This window comes from Pseudophryne corroboree, chromosome 6, assembly GCF_028390025.1.
Source record: "Pseudophryne corroboree isolate aPseCor3 chromosome 6, aPseCor3.hap2, whole genome shotgun sequence".
Lineage (NCBI taxonomy): Eukaryota > Metazoa > Chordata > Amphibia > Anura > Myobatrachidae > Pseudophryne > Pseudophryne corroboree.
The window spans coordinates 236,815,136-236,839,043 of NC_086449.1; the positions used below are offsets into that span (position 1 = coordinate 236,815,136).

The 23,908-nt window shown below is 44.7% G+C and overlaps 1 protein-coding gene across 1 annotated transcript in view; it reads left to right on the top strand.

Moving 5' to 3' along the window:
• Window positions 1-23,908, top strand: part of ACAN (aggrecan) — a 119,543-nt gene that overhangs the window by 25,087 nt on the left and 70,548 nt on the right. The gene's annotated exons all lie outside the window — the stretch shown is intronic.

Genomic DNA, 23,908 nt, shown 5'->3' on the forward strand with positions numbered 1-23,908 from the left:
CCCGATATAGTGTGTAGATAGAGGCGGCACTCATCAGACTTTAAATGCGGTGAAGAAAATGTTGTATATTGGACCAATAAATGAAATTTTCTGCACCGCATTAAAAGCCTGATGAGTGCCGTATCTATCTACACACTATGTATATATATATATATATATATATATATATATATATACACACAGTGTATACACACATGTACATACATTACATCTGTACATATGCAGAGGCATACATAAACACACATACAGTAGCACATACACACATTTTAAATACACAAACACACACACACACACACACACACACACACACCATACATATACATAGCATTCATACACAGAGTACATACATACACACACTCCAATAACAGAAAGCAAAGCTCCCCCACCCCACCCCTGCACCCATCCACATGCTGTTCACACTCTGCTGCTGTAATAGGGACAGTGTACCTCGCCCAGCCAGCATAATTTATTCCCCCTCCTCCCCCGGGTCCAGGCCTCTCTGACATATACCTGGCTGCCGGACTCTGCCTCAGCGGTTCAGTGGCAGCCTACTTCTCCTTCACCACAACCCTGCACCTCACCCTGATCAGCCTGACAGCCCCACGCACGTGAACTGCGCTGTTTGCTGCAGCCAGTGGTGAGCCTCTCAGTGACAGTGTTCACGTGCAGAGGTAATACCGCTGCTGCCTGAGCTCCTGTATTAAAAAAACAAAAAAACGGACAGCAGCTTCGATGGATTGGCAGCCAGGGGGGGTTTTTAGGTACTCAGAACCCCCCCCCCCCCCCTCCTGCGTGCGCGTATGTCTAATACTAACACATTGCCTGTATATACATTTATCTTATCTTATCTTTAAATAGAGCCCATTCTAATATGTAGTCAGTAATGTAAGAACATGTACTAGATTGGTGCATTTGCCCTGTGAATGCAGCCGGCCGCATCCAGCCGCAATTCTCTTTCTGTCCGCTGCTGCCTTCTGTGTACCATCCGCTGCAATGTAGTAATAGTAGTGGTGAGCCCAGCTCCTTATATACCATTATACATTACAGCAGCCAGGTGAACTTCGTTAGATTGGTCCCTAACATCTCTAGTATTATGGATGGATAAATTGTTTAAACTTATCAAGGTCTTACCTTTAAATGGAGCCCATTTTAATATGTAGTCAGCAATGTAGGAACTTGTGCTAATTAAAACACCTGAGGGTCGATTAAGCAGCCGGTTAAGTAAGCTATACACATTTACCATTCAGCCACTCGATGCGTTGATCAGCTGTGACGTCAGTGTCGGACGCATATGGGCCGGACGGCCGGTCGGCCATACACACAGCCAGACATGCAGATACTGTATATCTGCAAGACATATCGGATCTGCTGTGCTGCAGGGCCTACCTGATATGTTTGAGAACGTCATTCACAGAGATATCGGATGTGCACATCAATGCACTACAGATACAGATATACAGTATCGTTCATCACCACATTGAACAATATATCTTTCTAGTGTGCTATAATGCAAGTACCCAGCATTAGGTTTTACAGATCTGCTTTGGACTGTTGGACACTAGGGGCAGACGTGCTAAGCCCTGAACAGTGATAAAGTGAAAAGAGATAAACTACCAACCAATCGGCTCCTGTCATTTTGCAAACACCGCCTGTACCATGGTAATTAGGAGCTGATTGACTGGTGCTTTATTTCTCACTTTATCACTCTCTAAGGCTTAGTACATCTGTCCCTAGTACATCTGCCCCTGCAACGAAAGAGGGGTTAAAAGGCTTGAGTGTGAAAATTTGTGCTGATGGTATCCAAATATTTAAAATATGTATTTTCATCCTATGTATATCAGCCAAGCATAATAGAATTATCCACTCAACACTATACATTGACATGTCACCATGGAAACACATAATTTCCTGTAGCCATGGAAATGATATAGTTGCAGGTACATTTGTGTTTTTACAAGCAATTTCTCAGCTATTTCAAAGCATCTTTTGTGTCTGCATTTTTACAACATGACAGAAATACATGGATATTTATGAACACACATTGTAATACAAGAGTACAAATCTGTTTCTATTATTGTGAGATGTTCTACTAAAAGTCAACATAAAAGTTGAATTGAAAGAGACGACTGGTAATCATTGATTTAGCCAATGTTGCCACGTCTCATCCTGAGCGAATTTCAAAAGCTGCATTGTGCAGGGACTCCAGCTAAATTCACTCTGGCCTACAGGACGCCAAGATCAAATATACACAGTGCTTCTCTTTCACAAATTTGGTCTGGAACACAATTTTCTTTGCTTTGCAGCTGAAAAAATATCAAATACATTTTCTGTCTCCGTATTTCCATATAAAAGTTTCTTTATGACGCTTCATCAAACGATGCAGTTTTACAGACTTTCTAGGTTTTGATTCTAACAGTCAGATTGTAGTGTCTGCCTTTAATATTGCCTCAAACAGGCGAGTCCTGGGGTAACTAGAAATGATAAGAGGCCTAGCTACTAATATCGGGACTACACTTTAGATTAGGGTAATGTTCTCCCTGCCTGTGCAGCGTCACTCACTCAGGTTCATTATTGGGAAACTTTTAAGCAGCAATTGCGCATACTGTATATCATGGTGATCTGCACACCTAGGTGTGTCCCTTTATGTTTATTTCATGGTCCATGTGTTTAAACACTTTGGGGGTTATTCAGAGATGAACGCAGATCACTGCGTTCGCATCCAGATCTGCTTCATCTCTGCACATGGTGAGGGACGCCCAGCACAGGGCAAGGCCGTCCAGCTTGTGTAAGTCTGCTTCCTGATGCATCCGCAATTTAATTGCGGACGCATTGGAACTAAGGTTGACCCCTGACATGGCAGTCTGGCTGCGCTATCAGCGGGCATTTTTTTTTGGAGCAGCTGCGTATAACTTTACGCAGCCACCACAAAACGGCCCCGCCCCGCTTCTCCATTTTTCTGACACCACCTCTGCAACGCCATAACCGTGTTCCTGCAACGCCGTCACCTATCAATCACATTGCGGTCGCATCCATCAGAGATGCGACCGCAATGTGTATGGCCACGCAGTAAACTGCGCTGTGGGCCGCTATTGCATCCAGGTCTGAATGACCCCCTTTGCACGATAGATTGTATGTTGTATGTTTGTGCGGTACCGTATAAGCTGCATTTGCGTACTTTTGAAAAAAAAAGCATTTCAGGGAGATTGTGACAGCAACACCTATCAGCGTGGACATGCACTGCTACATCTGAGAGGCGTGTCATAAAAATGACTTACATCCAAATATAAATGAGCCCCAAAGTAGTTGGTAAGATCTACAGTACTTGATGAAAAGACCCAGATGCTTTTCAGCGCTTGTTTGTGTATTGTGTTTTACCCGAGGTTCCATATAAGTGGCAACGAGAAATCTTACAGTATTTAAAAATGTATTTAACTATAGGGATCATTGGGCCTAATAATAACCAATGCAGGTAAATGGCACTGATGATCCCATTGAATGTATATATCTCTGATTTCTTCCACCCCCCAAGAATATAACAGCTATATTGTGGGGATAAGGTGCAATCAGGAAGATTCTAGACCAGTGGTATCCAAACTTTTTTGAATCACGGCGCCCTAGAATATCAGAATTTTTTTTCACGGCACCCCTAGGCCAAAAATTTCTTATTGAGAAATTTAGAAAGAAATATTACATTAAGTAGATCGCGTTTTTATGTCATCCTTAGGGTCAGTTGTGTGGTGAGGGACAAGATTTGCTTCTGGTTGGCCACATATTTTATGACTGGTTTTGCCTATTATATTGACCATGAATAATTTGAATTGGTCCTGGACCACCAACCCAGGGCCCCCCTGCAAGTGTCCCGATGCACCCCAGGGAGCCACGGCACACAGTTTGGAAACATCTGTTCTAGACTCTTCAGGGAGTCGGGGGAGATTGCTACTATTTCTGGGAGTTAGGGAGATTCCTACTATTTCAGGGAGTCTCCGTGACATTCAGGGAGAGTTGGCAAGTATGGAGTAAATACATGTTCACACCTTCCACAGGCAAATTCCTTGTCATAAACAGGTGCATTGCACAATATTTGTACAGGTCGGACTGTCAGGCATTATTATAGTATTTTATGTTTGCTCACCTGTGCTCCCTGAAGGTTTACATTGTATCACACACAGTACAGCTGAGAATCACCCACCTAACAGGCATGAGCTACTGTAGCTTTATCTTATTGTAACCTTTGGAGAGATGGCACTTCCATTTGTATAATTCAGAATGCAGTTTCTTTCTTCAATTCAGCCATTTTGCAGGTATATCTCATCTATAAAACTCAAACTAATGGTACGTGCACTGCTTAGGGAATTTATTTTATTGTTTAAGGACATTTATAAAAAAAAGCAAAACACACAAGCTAAAAATAAAGGTAATTTAGAAAACATTAAACTCTGAATTTTAGTAATTTACGAAAACCATTATTTCGAAAAGACTCATTTTGGTAGACAGTATGTTACATATCTTAGTGCTAGCTAATACATTTAGATACATTATTTTAATCACTACGGAGCTAAATTAGCAATGTTCATATTGATATTCAAAAAAAGTAACCGTAACCATCATCTAATGTCTAAAAGTTAATGTTATTGTACAATTCTTTTACCCTACATAACAATTATAGATTTATATGTGGAAGTCAGATTACGGCTACAATCAATAATTTTACCTGTTTCAGCATTCATTGCATGTACAGTATATTGGGGTGTTTGTGTTTACAATATTTATAGAGATCCAGGACATAAAACAGTAAAGATCCCCTTTACCCCTTGGAACAGGTTCTGTGGATTCATGTCTTATGTTAAAAACAACAACTGAAAATGCTGGAGTCCTGTGCTATGTAGAACTGCTGGTGTTCTGTGATATGTAGAACCAGTGCCATAATTAGAGATTTTAGTGCCCTAAGCCAGAAACTACATTGGTGCCTACCCCTACACCCCCATATTTCAAATATGGAGAGTCTACGCTGAAAAAAGGGAGTGGTCTCATGAGGAAGGGGTGTGGCCACACAATAGTACCCTCAATTCAAACTATGCTGCAAAATAGTGTCCCTTATTTACATTACACCACATAGCAATGCTCTTTATACATTATACCAAGACAGAATCAGAATCAGCTTTATTGGGCAGTTGTACTAACGTACACTAGGAACTTTTTGTGGTACAGTGCATTGCTAAGCAGCAACATGAAGGGGGAATACATAGCATAAGAAGGGTGAAAAATGTAGCATAATTACAAACATTACACGTATGAGTTCATACTGCACATTGCAACTGTACGATAGACTCGACATATTAGACATATTATGACATATTAGATTGCAATGCCCCTTACACATTACATCCACATGGTACGTATATAGCACTATAGAATTAGTGTTCCTTTACTTAGCTTAAGTCCTGTCTGAGTCCTGACTCTTCAGTCCTGCTGCACAGCTAAACGCCACAGCTCCTGGGTGCAGGTCACTGTGGGAATGGGCTGGGAGAAATGTCATGACATCTTGCCATGTTCCAAGAGACACTGCAAGAGCTGGGAAGGGGTGGAGGATGAAGGCTGGCAGAGAAGGAGCCAGGTGCAGTGCAACCAGGGGCGGATCCAGAAGAAAATTAAAGGGGGGGGCACCATGATAGGGGAACGGTAATAGTTATATTTACATGCACTTAAGGCACGTGTGCTCCCAGATAAGGGGTATGGAATCACAGGGGGCGTGGCCTCACAGAATACACCATCAGGTAATGATTGGCTGTAGGAGCGCATCCTGGTTTATTGCCAATGTTTCACCCTGATGAAAAGGCTGATTGGGCCTTGAAATGTTGGTCACCTGTTCCATTAGTTATGGGAGCCTGGAAGGCACCCCAGCACAATATAATTATTATAGTTTTTAGTTGGTGGTGGCAGGTGCAGCATACCTTGTTTTGGGCACTGCAGTGAGACTCAGACTGCAGCACATGAACTGCCCATCTTTGATTAGCAGAAGCAGCCAGCTGGATCTCCAACAAGCAGCATAAGACATCTGCAGGACAGCCCTGTCACAATCACACGGGCCGCCTTCTGAAAGCTGAGGCTGAGTGTGACTGCACCTAGCATGGTGGTAAAGGAAGTGGAGGAGGAAGCGCTGGGAAACTGTGCGGTGCAGTGAGGGCTAATGAAGTCTTCTGCTCCGTCATAAGTAACAGTCTTACTCGATGCTGGCATTTGAACCCCGCACCTGGGCTGGACTCTGGCCAGCTGGCAGGTGGGGGAGGTAGGTTGCGGTGTGAGCAGGGGGAGGCTGGAGCTGCAGCTCCAGCCCCCCATTGGTTACTACATGGATTGCTGTTAGAGCCGCAGCGGGTCCTAGTGCCTGGCGGCTCTTTTATCTAATTTGACTGATGGAAATAGAAGTAGTGCTGCAGCTGTTCTCCTTTTGAAAAGTCAGAAATGACAGGGGGGGCACGGGCCCGAGTGCCCTCCCCGTGGATCCGCCTATGAGTGCAACAGAACATACACTACAGCGGGCAGTGCTGTAGCTGGTGGCGACAGTATATAGACAATCGCTGGTGGATGCAGCCAGTTCTCTGCCCACTGGGCATATGTGCTGTGTGCTGAGCACTGTCTGCACGACCCTAGTTACGGCCCTGTGTAGAACTGCCAGTGTTCTGTGATATGTGGAACTATCATTATTCTGTGATACTGTATATAGGGGGTAATTCTGAGTTGATCGCAGCAGCAAGTTTGTTAGCAATTGGGCAAAACCATGTGCATTGCAGGGGGGGCAGATATAACATGTGCAGAGAGAGTTAGATTTGGGTGGGTTATTTTGTTTCTGTGCAGGGTAAATACTGGCTGCTTTATTTTTACACTGCAATTTAGATTTCAGTTTGAATACACCACACCCAAATCTAACTCTCTCTGCACATGTTATATCTGCCGCCCTGTAGTGCACATGGTTTTGCTCAACTGCTAACAAAATTGCTGCTGTGATCAACTCAGAATTAGGCCCATGGAACTGTTGGTATTCTGTGATGTTGTATGTAGATTAACAAGTGCTGCACAGATGACCTGTATACAACGTAAAACATTTGCACAATTTTTTTATTACTATAAATCTATGCAATATAATATAATACAATTAACAACAATTTTATTATTATTAATAATAATAGCTACATTTATAACTTTATTTAATCTCAACACTATATCTATGATAGAATATCTAAATTAAGGATTACAAATTCAGCTTTTTGTGCCTCAATTACAGCATGATCACTGAAATTGTGGATGCTTCCTACTAGAGATGAGCGGGTTCGGTTCCTCGAGATCCGAACCCCCCCGAACTTCACCCATTTTACACGGTTCCGAGGCAGCCTCGGATCTTCCCGCCTTGCTCGGTTAACCAGAACGCCCCCGAACGTCATCATCCCGCTGTCGGATTCTCGCGAGATTCGTATTCTATAAAAGGAGCCGCGCGTCGCCGCCATTTTCACTCGTGCTTTGGAGATTGAACGGAGAGGACGTGGCTGCGATCTCTCCCTGAAAAGCTCTGTAATCTGTGCTCAGTGTGCTGCAAATATCTGTGCTCAGTGTGCTGCAAATATCTGTGCTCAGTGTGCTGAAAATATCTACGTTCTCTGCCTGAAAACACTCCATATCTGTGCTTAGTGTGCTTCAACTATCTGATCAGTGTGCTGCATTGTGGGGACTGGGGACCACCAGTATATAATAATTATAGTAGTACAGTACAGTAGGCCATTGCTGTATCTTGCAGCTCTGTGTCACTGCAAGTATCCATTCCATATCTGTGCTGCAATTTTGTGAGCAGTATATATAGTATTACAGTGCAGCATTTTGGTGACCCAACAGTATATAGTTGTGTACAGTAGGCCATTGCTGTATCTTGCAGCTCTGTGTCACTGCACATATCCATTCCATATCTGCGCAGCATTTTTGTGAGCAGTATATATAGTATTACAGTGCAGCATTTTGGGGACCCAACAGTATATAGTTGTGTACAGTAGGCCATTGCTGTATCTTGCAGCTCTGTGTCACTGCACGTATCCATTCCATAACTGTGCAGCATTTTTGTGAGCAGTATATATAGTATTACAGTGCAGCATTTTTGGTGACCCAACAGTATATAGTTGTGTACAGTAGGCCATTGCTGTATCTTGCAGCTCTGTGTAACTGCACGTTTCCATCCCATCCCTGTGCTGCATTTTTGTGAGCAGTATATATAGTATTACAGTGCAGCATTTTGGTGACCCAACAGTATATAGTTGTGTACAGAAGGCCATTGCTGTATCTTGCAGCTCTGTGTCACTGCACGTATCCATTCCATATCTGTGCGGCATATTTGTGAGCAGTATATATAGTATTACAGTGCAGCATTTTGGTGACCCAACAGTATACAGTTGTGTACAGTAGGCCATTGCTGTATCTTGCAGCTCTGTGTCACTGCACGTATCCATTCCATATCTGTGCGGCATTTTTGTGAGCAGTATATATAGTATTACAGTGCAGCATTTTGGTGACCCAACAGTATATAGTTGTGTACAGTAGGCCATTGCTGTATCTTGCAGCTCTGTGTCACTGCACGTATCCATTCCATATCTGTGCGGCATTTTTGTGAGCAGTATATATAGTATTACAGTGCAGCATTTTGGTGACCCAACAGTATGTAGTTGTGTACAGTAGGCCATTGCTGTATCTTGCAGCTCTGTGTCACTGCACGTATCCATTCCATATCTGTGCGGCATATTTGTGAGCAGTATATATAGTATTACAGTGCAGCATTTTGGTGACCCAACAGTATATAGTTGTGCACAGTAGGCCATTGCTGTATCTTGCAGCTCTGTGTCACTGCACGTATCCATTCCATATCTATGCAGCATTTTTGTGAGCATTATATATAGTATTACAGTGTAGCATTTTGGTGACCCAACAGTATATAGTTGTGTACAGTAGGCCATTGCTGTATCTTGCAGCTCTGTGTCACTGCACGTATCCATTCCATATCTGTGCGGCATTTTTGTGAGCAGTATATATAGTATTACAGTGCAGCATTTTGGTGACCAACAGTATACATATATAGTACAGTACAGTAGGCCATTGCTATTGATATATTACTGGCATATAATTCCACACATTAAAAAATGGAGAACAAAAATGCGGAGGGTAAATTAGGGAAAGATCAAGATCCACTTCCACCGCGTGCTGAAGCTGCTGCCACTAGTCATGGCCGAGACGATGAAATGCCATCAACGTCGTCTGCCAAGGCCGATGCCCAATGTCATAGTAGAGAGCATGTAAAATCCAAAAAACAAAAGTTCAGTAAAATGACCCAAAAATCAAAATTAAAAGCGTCTGAGAAGAAGCGTAAACTTGCCAATATGCCATTTACAACACGGAGTGGCAAGGAACGGCTGAGGCCCTGGCCTATGTTCATTGCTAGTGGTTCAGCTTCACATGAGGATGGAAGCACTCATCCTCCCGCTAGAAAAATGAAAAGACTTAAGCTGGCAAAAGCACAGCAAAGAACTGTGTGTTCTTCTAAATCACAAATCCCCAAGGAGAGTCCAATTGTGCCGGATGCGATGCCTGACCTTCCCAACACTGGACGGGAAGAGTTGGCGCCTTCCACCATTTGCACGCCCCCTGCAAGTGCTGGAAGGAGCACCCGCAGTCCAGTTCCTGATAGTCAAATTGAAGATGTCACTGTTGAAGTACACCAGGATGAGGATATGGGTGTTGCTGGCGCTGAGGAGGAAATTGACAAGGAGGATTCTGATGGTGAGGTGGTTTGTTTAAGTCAGGCACCCGGGGAGACACCTGTTGTCCGTGGGACGAATATGGCCATTGACATGCCTGGTCAAATTACAAAAAAAATCACCTCTTCGGTGTGCAATTATTTTAACACAAATGCGGACAACAGGTGTCAAGCCGTGTGTTGTTGCCTTTGTCAAGCTGTAATAAGTAGGGGTAAGGACGTTAACCACCTAGGAACATCCTTCCTTATACGTCCCCTGGAGTGCATTCATCATAAGTCAGTGACACGTTCAAAAACTTTGGGTGACAGTGGAAGCAGTCCACTGACCACTAAATCCCTTCCTCTTGTAACCAAGCTCCTGCAAACCACACCACCAACTCCCTCAGTGTCAATTTCCTCATTGGACAGGAAAACCAATAGTCCTGCAGGCCATGTCACTGGCAAGTCTGACGAGTCCTCTCCTGCCTGGGATTCCTCCGATGCATCCTTGAGTGTAACGCCTACTGCTGCTGGCGCTGCTGTTGTTGCTGCTGAGAGTCGATCGTCATCCCAGAGGGGAAGTCGGAAGACCACTTGTACTACTTCCAGTAAGCAATTGACTGTCCAACAGTCCTTTGCGAGGAAAATTAAATATCACAGCAGTCATCCTGCTGCAAAGCAGATAACTCAGGTCTTGGCAGCTGCATTAATGTTAAGCGTGTGTCCGGCATCCACCATTAATTCACAGGGAATTAGAGAATTGTTTGAGGTACTGTGTCCCCGGTACCAAATACCATCTAGGTTCCATTTCTCTAGGCAAGCGATACCGAGAATGTACACAGACATTAGAAAAAGACTCACCGGTGTCCTAAAAAATGCAGTTGTACCCAATGTCCACTTAACCACGGATATGTGGACAAGTGAAGCAGGGCAGACTCAGGACTATATGACTGTGACAGCCCACTGGGTAGATGTATTGCCTCCCGCAGCAAGAACAGCAGCGGCGGCACCAGTAGCAGCATCTCGCAAACGCCAAATCGTTCCTAGGCAGGCTACGCTTTGTATCACCGCTTTTCATAAGAGGCACACAGCTGACAGCCTCTTACGGAAACTGAGGAACATCATCGCAGAATGGCTTACCCCAATTGGACTCTCCTGGGGATTTGTGACATCGGACAACGCCACCAATATGGGCCCTCATTCCGAGTTGTTCGCTCGCTAGCCGCTTTTCGCAGCAGTGCACACGCTAAGCCGCCGCCCTCTGGGAGTGAATCTTAGCTTAGCAGAATTGCGAACGAAAGATTCGCAAAATTGCGAATAGAAATTTCTTAGCAGTTTCTGAGTAGCTCGAGATTTACTCTGCCATTGCAATCAGTTCAGTCAGTTTCGTTCCTGGTTTGACGTCACAAACACACCCAGCGTTCGCCCAGGCACTCCCCCGTTTCTCCAGCCACTCCCGCGTTTTTCCCAGAAACTGCAGCGTTTTTTCACACACACCCATAAAACGGCCAGTTTCCGCCCAGAAACACCCACTTCCTGTCAATCACACTCCGATCGCCAGAACGATGAAAAAACCTTGTAATGCCATGAGTAAAATACCAAACTTCTTAGCAAATTTACTTGACGCAGCCGCAGTGCGAACATTGCGCATGCGCAGTTAGCGGAAAATCGCACCGATGCGAAGGAAAATAACGAGCGAACAACTCGGAATGAGGGCCATTGTGCGTGCATTACATGTGGGCAAATTCCAGCATGTCCCATGTTTTGCACATATATTGAATTTGGTGGTGCAGAATTTTTAAAAAAAACAACAGGGGCGTGCAAGAGATGCTGTCGGTGGCCCGAAGAATTGCGAGCCACTTTCGGCATTCAGCCACCGTGTGCCGAAGACTGGAGCACCAGCAAATACTCCTGAACCTGCCCCGCCATCAGCTGAAGCAAGAGGTGGTAACGAGGTGGAATTCAACCCTCTATATGCCATCTGCAACAACTGCTCTCACCAATCTCTACATTTACTACACCTGACACTGCTGTATTACACCTGCACCAGACCCTAGAGAGTGCCCTTGATGAAGTGGCTCCAGCTACCCATCACACTCCACGTAGGCTTAGATGCCAACCATGGCACTCTAAATCAACAAGACACCTACAAAAACTGTCACGTAAAGTGGAACGTCAGTGGCGGAAATCTCAGAATCCAAGTGACTTTCTCACATATAAGACTACCTACCACTCCTATCGTCAGGCCCTGGACACTGCCAAACAAACATATTTCCAATCTCTCATCTCTTATCATGCCAACAACCCCAAGCGACTTTTTAATACATTTAAATCACTTCTTTACCCTCCCTCACCTCCCCCACTAGCTACTATCCGTGCACAAGAACTTGCTTCCTACTTCAAGGATAAGATTGATAAAATCCGAAATGGTATGCTCTAACTCAGCCAGTGACCTGCTCAATTCCCTAGCTGAACCCTCTGGCACTTTCTCTTCATTTGATCCCACAAGTGAAGATGAAGTATCAACACTCTTTTCATCCTCCTACTCCACTACCTCTCCTCTTGATCCTATACCCTCACGGGTCTGTAAAACTTTGTCTCCTGTGCTTATCCCAACCTTAACTAAAATCTGTAATCTCTCTCTCTCTACTGGTATCTTTCCCTCTCTGTTTAAACATGCAGTCATTACTCCCATTCTAAAAAAGCACAACTCTGACCCAAACACACTCTCTAACTACCGTCCCATTTCTCAGCTACCCAGTCCCTCCAAGCTACTTGAGAGGCTTGCCTACACTCGCCTTACACACTTTCTTAACTCGCACAACTTATTGGACCCACTTCAGTCAGGCTTTCATGCCCAACACTCCACAGAGACGGCACTGACCAAAGTAGTGAATGATCTAGTCACTGCTAGATCAAAAGGCCATTACACGCTACTTATTCTTCTAGATCTCTCTGCTGCTTTTGACACTGTTGACCACTCTCTTCTCATACAAACACTACAATCCCTAGGTCTTCAGGACACAGCCCTTTCTTGGTTCTCATCCTACCTATCTAATCGCTCTTTCAGTGTTCACTTCTCTGATTCTACCTCCTCTTCTCTATCTCTATCAGTTGGAGTACCGCAAGGCTCAGTCTTAGGTCCTCTGCTTTTCTCAATCTATACCTCCTCTCTTGGTAAACTAATCAGCTTCTTTGGATTTCAGTATCATTTGTACGCTGATGATACTCAAATCTACCTATCCTCCCCAGATTTGTCACCACTAGTATTGGCTCGTGTCACTGGATGCCTGTCTGCCATTTCATCTTGGATGTCATCTCGCCACCTCAAACTCAACATTTCCAAAACCGAATTAATTATTTTCCCACCAGCTAAGAGTAGTTACCAACCTGATATCTCTATAACTGTTGACAATGCAACTATCCACCCCACCCCACAAGCTTGTTGCCTAGATGTCACCCTTGACTCTGAGCTGTCCTTTGTTCCACACATTCAATCTGTCTCTAAATCATGTAACATGCACCTTAAAAACATATCCAAAATACGCCCTTATCTTACACAAGACACTGCAAAAACTCTAATCCATGCACTCATCATCTCCTGCATTGATTATTGTAATAGTCTCCTTACTGGTCTTCCCAAACATAGGCTATCACCACTTCAATCCATTTTAAATGCAGCTGCGAGGCTAATCTTCCTCGCCAGACGTTCTTCATCTGCTGATCTGCTCTGTCAGTCTCTCCATTGGTTACCGGTTTTCTACCGTGTCAAATATAAAGTACTTTTACTTACATATAAGGCTATTAACCAAACTGCACCATCATACATCTCCTCACTCATCTCAAAATATCTCCCTACCAGACCTCTCCACTCTGCACAAGATCTGCGTCTCTCATCCACATGTATTACCTGTTCCCACTCAAAATTACAGGACTTTACCCGGGCTTCACCCACTCTGTGGAATGCACTCCCACGCACAATAAGACTCTCCTTTAGTCTCCAAACCTTTAAACGTTCTCTGAAAACCCATCTCTTCAGACAAGCCTACCAAATTTCAGACCCACACACATAACCTTAACAGCTTCCCCAGGGCCGGTTCAAGGGCGCTCTGTGCCCCGGGCAGGAAAGGGGGTGTGGCCTAATAAGGGGCGTGGTCAGTTACGCCCCCTGTACATTGCTGGCGCCGCTTGATTGCTGAGCGGTGCGCGATTACATCATCGCGCACCGCACAGCAAAAGGTCCTCTCCACGAAGGGAAACTAGACGCTATGCGTCTAGTTCCCTTCGTGGAGAGGACCTTTGCTGTGCGGTGCGCGATGACGTCATCGCGCACCGCTCAGCAAAGTTACTCTCCACGAAGGGAAACTAGACGCATAGCGTCTAGTTCCCTTCACAGGAGGCGGACGGGGACGGCAGCGGGCAGCGGAGGCGGACGGGGGACACTGCGGGCAGCAGTGGCGGATCTTGCCACGGTGCGGAGCCCTCCGGATGGCGCCAGCGCCCTCCAGAAGGCGGCGCCCCGGGCAAAAGTCCTGCTTGCCCGTGGCAAGATCCGCTACTGAGCTTCCCTATCAAGTTACATCCCCTCTGTACAGTCCACATAAACTCACATTTTGTCTTCCAACATTGCTGGGTGATCATATCATATACAACCCATTAAGAACCTAGCAACCTGGGGAACCATTATGTAACAGGTAGCATCTATCCTTGTGTATCAATGCCTATTTCCCTATAGATTGTAAACTTGCGAGAAGGGCCTTCCTACCTCTGTCTGTCGGTCTGTCTGTCTTTGCCCAGTTTTGTTCTATAATTGTTGTTCTAATTGTAAAGCGCAACGGAATATGCTGCGCTATATAAGAAACTGCTAATAAATAATAAATAAAATCTATATGCTTCAGAGGATGGAGGAGCAGCAAAAGGCCATTCAAGCCTATACATCTGCCTACGATATAGGCAAAGGAGGGGGAATGCACCTGACTCAGGCGCAGTGGAGAATGATTTCAACGTTGTGCAAGGTTCTGAAACCCTTTGAACTTGCCACACGTGAAGTCAGTTCAGACACTGCCAGCCTGAGTCAGGTCATTCCCCTCATCAGGCTTTTACAGAAGAAGCTGGAGACATTGAAGGAGGAGCTAAAACAGAGCGATTCCGCTAGGCATGTGGGACTTGTGGATGGAGCCCTTAATTCGCTTAACCAGGATTCACGGGTGGTCAATCTGTTGAAATCAGAGCACTACATTTTGGCCACCGTGCTCGATCCTAGGTTTAAAGCTTACGTTGTATCTCTCTTTCCGGCAGACACAAGTCTGCAGATGTTCAAAGACCTGCTGTTGAGGACCGGCCAACGATTACTGACATGTCGTCTACTGTCACTGCATATGATTCAGTCACTATTGAAAGAATGGTGGAGGATTATATGAGTGACCGCATCCAAGTAGGAACGTCAGACAGTCCGTACGTATACTGGCAGGAAAAAGAGGCAATTTGGAGGCCCTTGCACAAACTGGCTTTATTTAACCTAAGTTGCCCCCCCCCCCCTCCAGTGTGTACTCCGAAAGAGTGTTTAGTGCAGCCGGTCACCTTGTCAGCAATCGGCGTACGAGGTTACTTCCAGAAATGTGGAGAAGATGGTGTTACTCAAAAAGAACTATAATCAATTCCTCCGTGGAGACATTCACCATCAATTGCCTCCAGAAGGTACACAGGGACCTGAGATGGTGGATTCCAGTGGGGACAAATTAACAATCTGTGAGGAGGGGTATGTACACAGTGAAAGGGGTGAGGAATCCGACGATGAGGAGGAGGTGGACATCTTGCCTCTGTAGAGCCAGTTTGTGCAAGGAGAGATTGATTGCTTCTTTTTTGGTGGGGGCCCAAACCAACCAGTCATTTCAGCCACAGTCGTGTGGCAGACCCTGTCACTGAAATGATGGGTTTGTTAAAGTGTGCATGTCCTGTTTATACAACAGAAAGGTGGGTGGGAGGGCCCAAGGACAATTCCATCTTGCACCTCTTTTTTCTTTAATTTATCCTTGCATCATGTGATGTTTGGAGCCAATGGCCCTCATTCCGAGTTGTTCGCTCGCAAGGCGATTTTAGCAGTATTGCACACGCTAAGCCGCCGCCTACTGGGAGTGAATCTTAGCTTCTTAAAATTGCGAACGATGTATTCGCAATATTGCGATTACAAACTTCTTAGCAGTTTCAGAGTAGCTTCAGACTTACTCGGCATCTGCGATCAGTTCAGTGCTTGTCGTTCCTGGGTTGACGTCACAAACACTCCCAGCATTCGCCCAGACACTCCTCCGTTTCTCCAGCCACTCCCGCGTTTTTTCCGGAAACGGTAGCGTTTTTTCCCACACGCCCATAAGACGGCCTGTTTCCGCCCAGTAACACCCATTTCCTGTCAATCACATTACGATCGCCGGAGCGAAGAAAAAGCCGTGAGTAAAAAAACTATCTTCATTGCAAAATTACTTGGCGCAGTCGCAGTGCGGACATTACGCATGCGCACTAAGCGGAAAATCACTGCGATGCGAAGAAATTTTCAGAGCGAACGACTCGGAATGACCTCCAATGTTTTGAAGTGCCATCCTGTCTGACACTGCAGTGCCACTCCTAGATGGGCCAGGTGTTTGTGCCGGCCACATTTGGTTCGCTTAGCTTAGTCATCCAGCGACCTCGGTGCAAATTTTAGGACTAAAAATAATATTGTGAGGTGTGAGGTGTTCAGAATAGACTGGAAATGAGTGGAAATTATGGTTATTGAGGTTAACAATACTATGGGATCAAAATTACCCCCAAATTCTATGATTTAAGCTGTTTTTGAGGGTTTTTTGAAAAAAAAACACCCGAATCCAAAACACACCCGAATCCGACAAAAAATTTTCAGGGAGGTTTTGCCAAAACGCGTCCGAATCCAAAACACGGCCGCGGAACCGAATCCAAAACCAAAACACAAAACCCGAAAAATGTCCGGTGCACATCCCTACTACCTACAGCCTGGCTGTGACGGCAGGAGACCCGTATCCATTCTTTTAGTTAAGAGCAGCTGCGTGTGATGACACGCAGATGCCATGAAAATGCAGATGACACACCCCGCGTTTGCACCGCCATGCTCCTGTTAGTTAAGCACCGCTCCCACAATGCTCCGTTTCTGCCTAGAAAACGGAGCATTGCTGCCCCGCGAACACTTCTGTCTGTCAATCAGGCAGAGATGTTCGCAATCACTGCAGGTCGCACATGCGCAGGACAGGACATAGACAAGTCCAAACACATAAAGAAAAGTAGGCTTTTAGCCCTAATGAGCAAGAAAACCTACTCAATAAATACTCAGCTGCTGAGTTGCATGTAATGCGGTTGTAATTCCGTCCACTCCCGAGTGATTTGAATTCCCATGTGAACATTTGTATTCTGAGTTGGAAGCATCTATTCATTGACACTGTCCCATCCTTCATCACTATTAATTGCATTCCTTGAAGTACTCAGAGCTGCAGGTGACCGCTATGGGGGCAGGATGGGCTGTCTCGTCATTAGGTCCTGCCCCGTTAAAGCAAAATGCTGTATATCATGGGTTCATGAGGTGTGGGTGGGGTTAAAATTACATGATTTTAATAATTTTGGCACTACCTTCTCCATTTTGATCTGTGATTCCCGGAAATTATCTCTCTTCCTACCCACTTCACTAGGAAGTAGGCAGGATGCAGGAGATCCACCCACTCTTCCGGGGGTGCAGGGGACTACCCCCAAAAATCGGAAGTTGTATGTGAGAAGCAAGCAAGATGCAACTGGACTCAGAATTGCTTGCAAGGGCTCTAAACTGTGAATGTAGCCTGCAACAAATGTGCAATTTGCAGAAAATTAGGAGATTCATTTGCATTCAGAATTCAGAATTGCTTTCAACTCTGATTCAGGCACTTAATCAACACTTTGTTCTATTAATTTGTTGAAATTTGAATTCTGTAAAAGATACAGGTGAATTTATCTAGCATCACTAAAGAATGGAAGGCAAGGAAGAAGCCTAAAGGTCTGAGTGACTGGTTGTGAAATATCTATGGTAAGGCTTCTGTACAGGTTGTTGTACAGTTTTGTGCTTTTTAGCCATTTTAGAAATTGTTTCATTTTAATAGATTTAGTTATCGGTGAACAGTGAGGTGTGTCATTTGATGTTTATGAGTAAATAATTCATCACATTTTATTTTGATGTAAAGCTGATGGGTAAATGTGAGGACCACATGTCCTAGTAAATTCTTTTTAATCACCTAGGCAGATTGTTGCAATCGATACACAATTTATTCTGTAGATGTCAATACAGACATGTGCACATACAATCACCAGACAGATATGATTCTTTGCAGGTACAGCATACAAAGGTAATGGAAGTGTAGTTCCTAGCCACCAATCCAAGATCAAACCAAATATAGTTGAAAACCCAGATTATATCCCCTGTATTATTCTCACAATGTTGTAGCTAGTAGTGGATGGATTAGGAGCTGTAGCCAGATCGTGATAGGTGGGGAAATGATAAGACTTATCTCTGTGTGTCCTCCCCTCATGGCATTAGGGGCTGAGTGTCCTCACCCCATGGCAGTTGGTGAAAGCTGTGGAGAAGATGCCCAGGAGTCCGATACAGGGCAGCATCCCTGTTGACCGTGTTGACCAACATGAAAAGGTCAACAGCACTATATGTGCATTTGCTAATTGTTTAACCCAGATCTCTTGTTTACTCTTATCTCTGATTAAACACTCCACCTGGCAACATTTAACAATAGCTTGTCTTATTTATAAAACAATTAACATAAATACACACCATAAACAATAACATCAACACATAGGAACAACAAATAATAATAAACCATAACGCAGCGAGATAATGATAGTACAGGGAACATAGTGTGTTTATGCTTTAATTGCACCTCTTGGTTTCGCAGTAATGTTGAGAATAAATACTGACTTAAGCCTAAATATTTAGAAGTTTTGAAACTGAATGCAGAATAGATAGATATTGCTTTGAAACACTGATAGGCAGATGCTTGGTACATGTGGATTGTGGAGTGCCGTAGTAATTTCCCATCTCATTTGGAAAAGTATACATGAGGGAATTGTTTGCTATCATACAGTATACTTCAAAGATGACTTGCTAACATATGTTTTATATAATAATATAGTTGAAGCATTGTTATAGCACAACTTGAGCTGAAGACATACTCAAACATGTAGGCTAATTAGGAAATCTCTAGTTTCACAGCAGCATAGGCTAGCAGGGCTGTCTACTTAATGATCTTGCTTATCGCAGAGCAAAGTACAGCAGGACTCACTTAAGCCCAGTACCCACGAGCCGATGTGGGAGAGATGTGTGCTGAGCGAACCGCTAGATTGGGTGAAATGAGCGACCCGCTAGATTGGCCTTTACGGCAGGCCAATCTAGCACCAACGATAGCGATGCGCGGGGCTGCGCATCGCTATCGCTGTATGGGGTACACACGGAGCGATCCTGCTTAAATTCTAAGAAATCTAGTCAGATTGCTCCCCCCTTTAGAGTTCAATGATTCAGTGAATATTCATTCATAAAGAACTCACATTGCTGGAGAAATGAGGGTGGAAAAACTCAAAATAAAGTATATTAGCTCTAACTAAAGCTTAGTTTTGGAAGAAGGAGCTTCTTTAGGTTGTTTCATTGTGATAGAGATACTGTATGTGGGCAATTTCAATGGCTGCCATTTCCTAGGTAACAGAAATGCCGGGTACAGGCAAATACATTGAAAGCACCGTTGTCTGTGATGGTGCATCAAGCCTAACTGGCATGCTATTGCCAGATCACTGTGAAATATTAGCATCATTTTAGATAGTAAATTGTAATGTAACGCTCAGAAAATATGTTGGCGATCTCAACAATTTTGCTTTCCACAAATGGACCTGTTTAGGTGCAAATACTGTACATAGACATACACCAAATTACATGTTTTTTGTAATTGCTTTCATAAGGGGAACCGAATGATTGCAAGACTGAGGCCTGCTTATGTGTACATCACATGTGGGCCTATCAATGTAAGGGGCTTGCTGGGCCAAAGCTTTTTTGTTACTGACTTCCCAACCTAACTCCCCATTGGGTTCCTGTCTATAGACAGATAGTTAAAAGATAGACAGTCATTAGTTAGACACTATATGGTCGACAGTCAAAAGTCAGACAGGGTCAAAAGTCAGACAAGGTCAAAAGTCAGACAGGGTCAAAAGTCAGACAGGGTCAAAAGTCAGACAGTCAAAAGTCAGACAGGGTCAAAAGTCAGACAGTCAAAAGTCAGACAGGGTCATAAGTCAGACAGTCAAAAGTCAGTCAAAAGTCAGACAGGGTCAAAAGTCAGACAGCCAAAAGTCAGACAGGGTCAAAAGTCAGACAGTCAAAAGTCAGACACAAAAAATGTTTGATTTTTCTGTTTTTTACAACTTTTGCCTCATTTACTATCCATGTCACACAAACTATTACCTTTTAGTAAAGTTGTGGTGAGCGAAGCGGAGCGGAATGAGACACCGAGCCTGAAGCGTGGCAAGCGGACAAATTTCACCAATTTTGGGTTAAAAATGTTTAAAAACACAAAAAAAAATATTTTTTGTGTGTCTGACTTATGACCCTGTCTGACTTTTGACTGTCTGACTTTTGACTGTCTGACTTTTGACCGTGTCTGACTTTTGACCCTGTCTGACTTTTGACTGTCTGACTTTTGACCCTGTCTGACTTTTGACTGTCGACCATATAGTGTCTAACTAATGACTGTCTATCTTTTAACTGTCTATGAGCTATACCACACCCCTCCCCATTCTGCTTTGCTTAGCTCTAGTGTTTTGTTGCGTTGGCTAATTGTTTTTGGTGGGACAGAATGGCAGATCACTAGTCCCACAGCAAGTTGTTAATGTTGTGCTCGACTTCATTGACTGGTTAGTTGGTTGCAACACCGTGATGAGGGCAGAATGACAACCATACCGGGAGGTTAGTCAAGATAAAAAGTTGAGTGATTAACTTTGTTTGTGTTATGATTGTGTTTATGCGCCTTGGCCAGTTTCTGCATGCTGGGCACTGCTTTGGTTGAATATTGTGCATTTATGGATTGTGCTGATGCTGGCCATCCTTTATTGCCACCATACTTTTTATTTTATTTCTTTTAGTTACAATTTAAATAAAGAGCTGATGTAATCATTCTGCCAAATGTTTGTGTCTGTTTATTTATTTATGGTTATGGTCATGTATAGTTACACTATCAGTCAATCAAAGTTTTAATTCAAGTGGTATGTACTCTTGCAAGACTGTGAATCTGGGTGGAAATCAAAATGATGGAAACAGTAAAAACATCCAAGCTGCCAACTTTAAGTGTAGGGCTACACATAGTGGCCAAACGGGTCCCGTTCAGCGGGACCCACTTGTCCGGAAGTAAACTGCATATGGGCGCCTATGCAGGTGCCCACACATGTGCGGCAGTCCCGCCGCCGCCAGATCCAACCACAGCATGCTCCGGTTGGGCCGGACGGCAGAACAACGGGATTTCAGTGTGAACACATACACTTCAATGTGCCGCACTGTGGATACGGCCTATAGGTCGACAGTCATTAGGTCGACCACTGAAGGTCGACATGCATTAGGTCAACATGGTCAATAGGTCGACGTGGTCATTAGGTCGACATGTACTAGGTCAACAGGTCAAAAGGTCGACATGAGTTTTTCAAACATTTTCATTTTTTGGACTTTTTTCTACTTGACGATCCATGTGGACTACACTTGGGAACGGTAACCTGTGCCGAGTGCAGCGGTAGCAGAGTGAGGCACCTTACCTGAAGCATGGTGAGCGAAGCGAGCCATACGACGGGACACGGTGCACTAATTGGAGTTCCCCGTCAAAAACTCCATGTCGATGTTTTGACCCATCTACCTAGTACATGTCGACCTAATGACCATGTCAACCTAATGTATGTTGACCTTCCATGGTCAACCTAATGACTGTCGACCTAAGTTGAGTTGACCCATCGACCCATACTCCTGTGTTACATTGAAATCCTGGGTGTCACTGGCCGGATCCTGTTCTGCGGCATCCTGCAAAACAGGATCTGTGTGAACACAAAACCCCCCTCCCGGCCAAGCGCTTGGCTGCTATGTGTGGCCCCAGCCTAAAGCTACCCCCTCCAGGAAGGGGCAGCCTGGTGGGATGTGGGGAGATGGTGCAGGCAGGAGAGAGGTATTGAGGTATTGGGACAAGTATTGGGGGGGAAGGCACCACGATCCCAGCATCGTGGCCTGGCTCCCGCCATTCTAAGTAGATGGTTGCTATGGGCAACTTCTCCACTGATCCACATTTCCACTTTTATCACTGCTTGATACATCAACCCCTTAGCTACTGCTCCTATCTTTCAGGATCGTGCATTGTGACATTTTATATTTAGTCTCCTGAAATTTTTTCTGTTTCCGCTGTAATCAGTAGCTCATAGCTAGATGGAGCGAGAGGGCTGCCGCTGGCCGTGCTGCCTGGTCCCTGCTGCTTTGTCCCCACCACCTGTTCATCCACCGGCCGGGTCCCGGCACCTGCACAATGAAGCTGACAGGTGCCGTGAATGGACTGCATCAGCTGCAGCCCACAGAAGTCAGCCAGGGCCGAAAATCAGAGAGTTGCTTCCTAATCACAGCCCAGTCTGGCAGTCCCTGAGGAAGGAAACACCTCCCAATGGGACTGCCTATCCTGCGGGTGACTGGCAGGTAGGACTTCCAATAGGAAGTCACTACCAATCACAGTGAAGCCAGTGCAGTATCACAGATGGCGGATTTTACTGGGGGTTGAGGGGGGGGGGGGGGGTCTCCAGTCCTGCTGCCCATAGGTAAAGTCTGCCACTGGTAATCAGTATAATTGTAATAAATAGAAGACACAGTCTAGGTGATTTCTAATAGTCTTTTATGCTACTACTTAAGGTGCATACACACTGGGCGTTTTTGCCCAGCGTGTATGCACAGCGAAGATCGCTGACATCGCTGGGCTGAAAAGCTCTCAGTGCATACACACTGAGCGCTTTCCCCCCTGCACAGCGATGTCAGTGGGGGTGAACGGTTTTCCATAGCAGGACGCTATGGAAAGCCGTTCACCCCGCCGCTCATCTACTGGTAATACCAGTAGATGAACGGCGGCCGCCAGCGATGAAGCGGGAGCGCGCATGAGCGCTCACCGCTCATAGCTTGTGCATACACACTGGGCGGCTTTGAGCTGAAAGCAGCTCAACACACCAAAAGTGACCTGCTTTCAGCTCAAAATCGCCCAGTGTGTATCATTATGGGCCTTAACAGTTACTCTCAGTCTGTGTGAGGTTCTGGTGGTTTTTCTCTTTAAACAGAGCTATGCAGACTGGGATTATTAAGTAAAATAATTTACTGGTTTTTACTATACTCCAGTGTAATATCCAGTATCTGTCAGTTTCACTTGGATAGACTCTACTAGGTAATGTAATCCTGCAGAATATATGGAAATACAGTAACCCGCAAGGCAGGTTATGATAACAATGTTACAAGAACCGGGCTATGCAAAGTAACGTGAATCCTGTAGGAGAGATTTTGACTTATATATACAATTTTAAACCCTTTAGGGCTAGAAGCGTCATCGCTTGGAGAGTGATAAAGTGGAGAGAGAAAAGGTACCAGCCAGTCAGCTCCTAATTATAATTTTTCAAACCCAGCCTGTAACATGACAGTTAGGAGCTGATTGCCTGGTACTTTTTATCTCTCTATTTTATCACTCTACAAGCAATAACGCATCTAGCCCTGAGTCATTTAGAGGAAGCAAGGTTTATTTATTAATAAGCCGACATTTGCTTTCATTGTATAACTTGCAATAGAATGAGCACAGATAATTGTTGATTAGTTGCTACAATTTATTTCTTTTCTGTATTTGTTACTATGTAAACTTAATGACAGACACCTATGGGGAATTCAATTGGCGGCGAAGGGTGCGAATTGCCGTTTCTGCAGCATTTAAACACTGGCAACGTCAGCCCATCTTGTACCCTTTGCCTGATCAAACGCCAGATTCGCACAAAAAAGTGCTTGCTACCCTATGGGGCAGCTAACGTTTTTGTGTGAGATTGGGATGCTGTACATTGGAGCTGTTGTCACGCTGA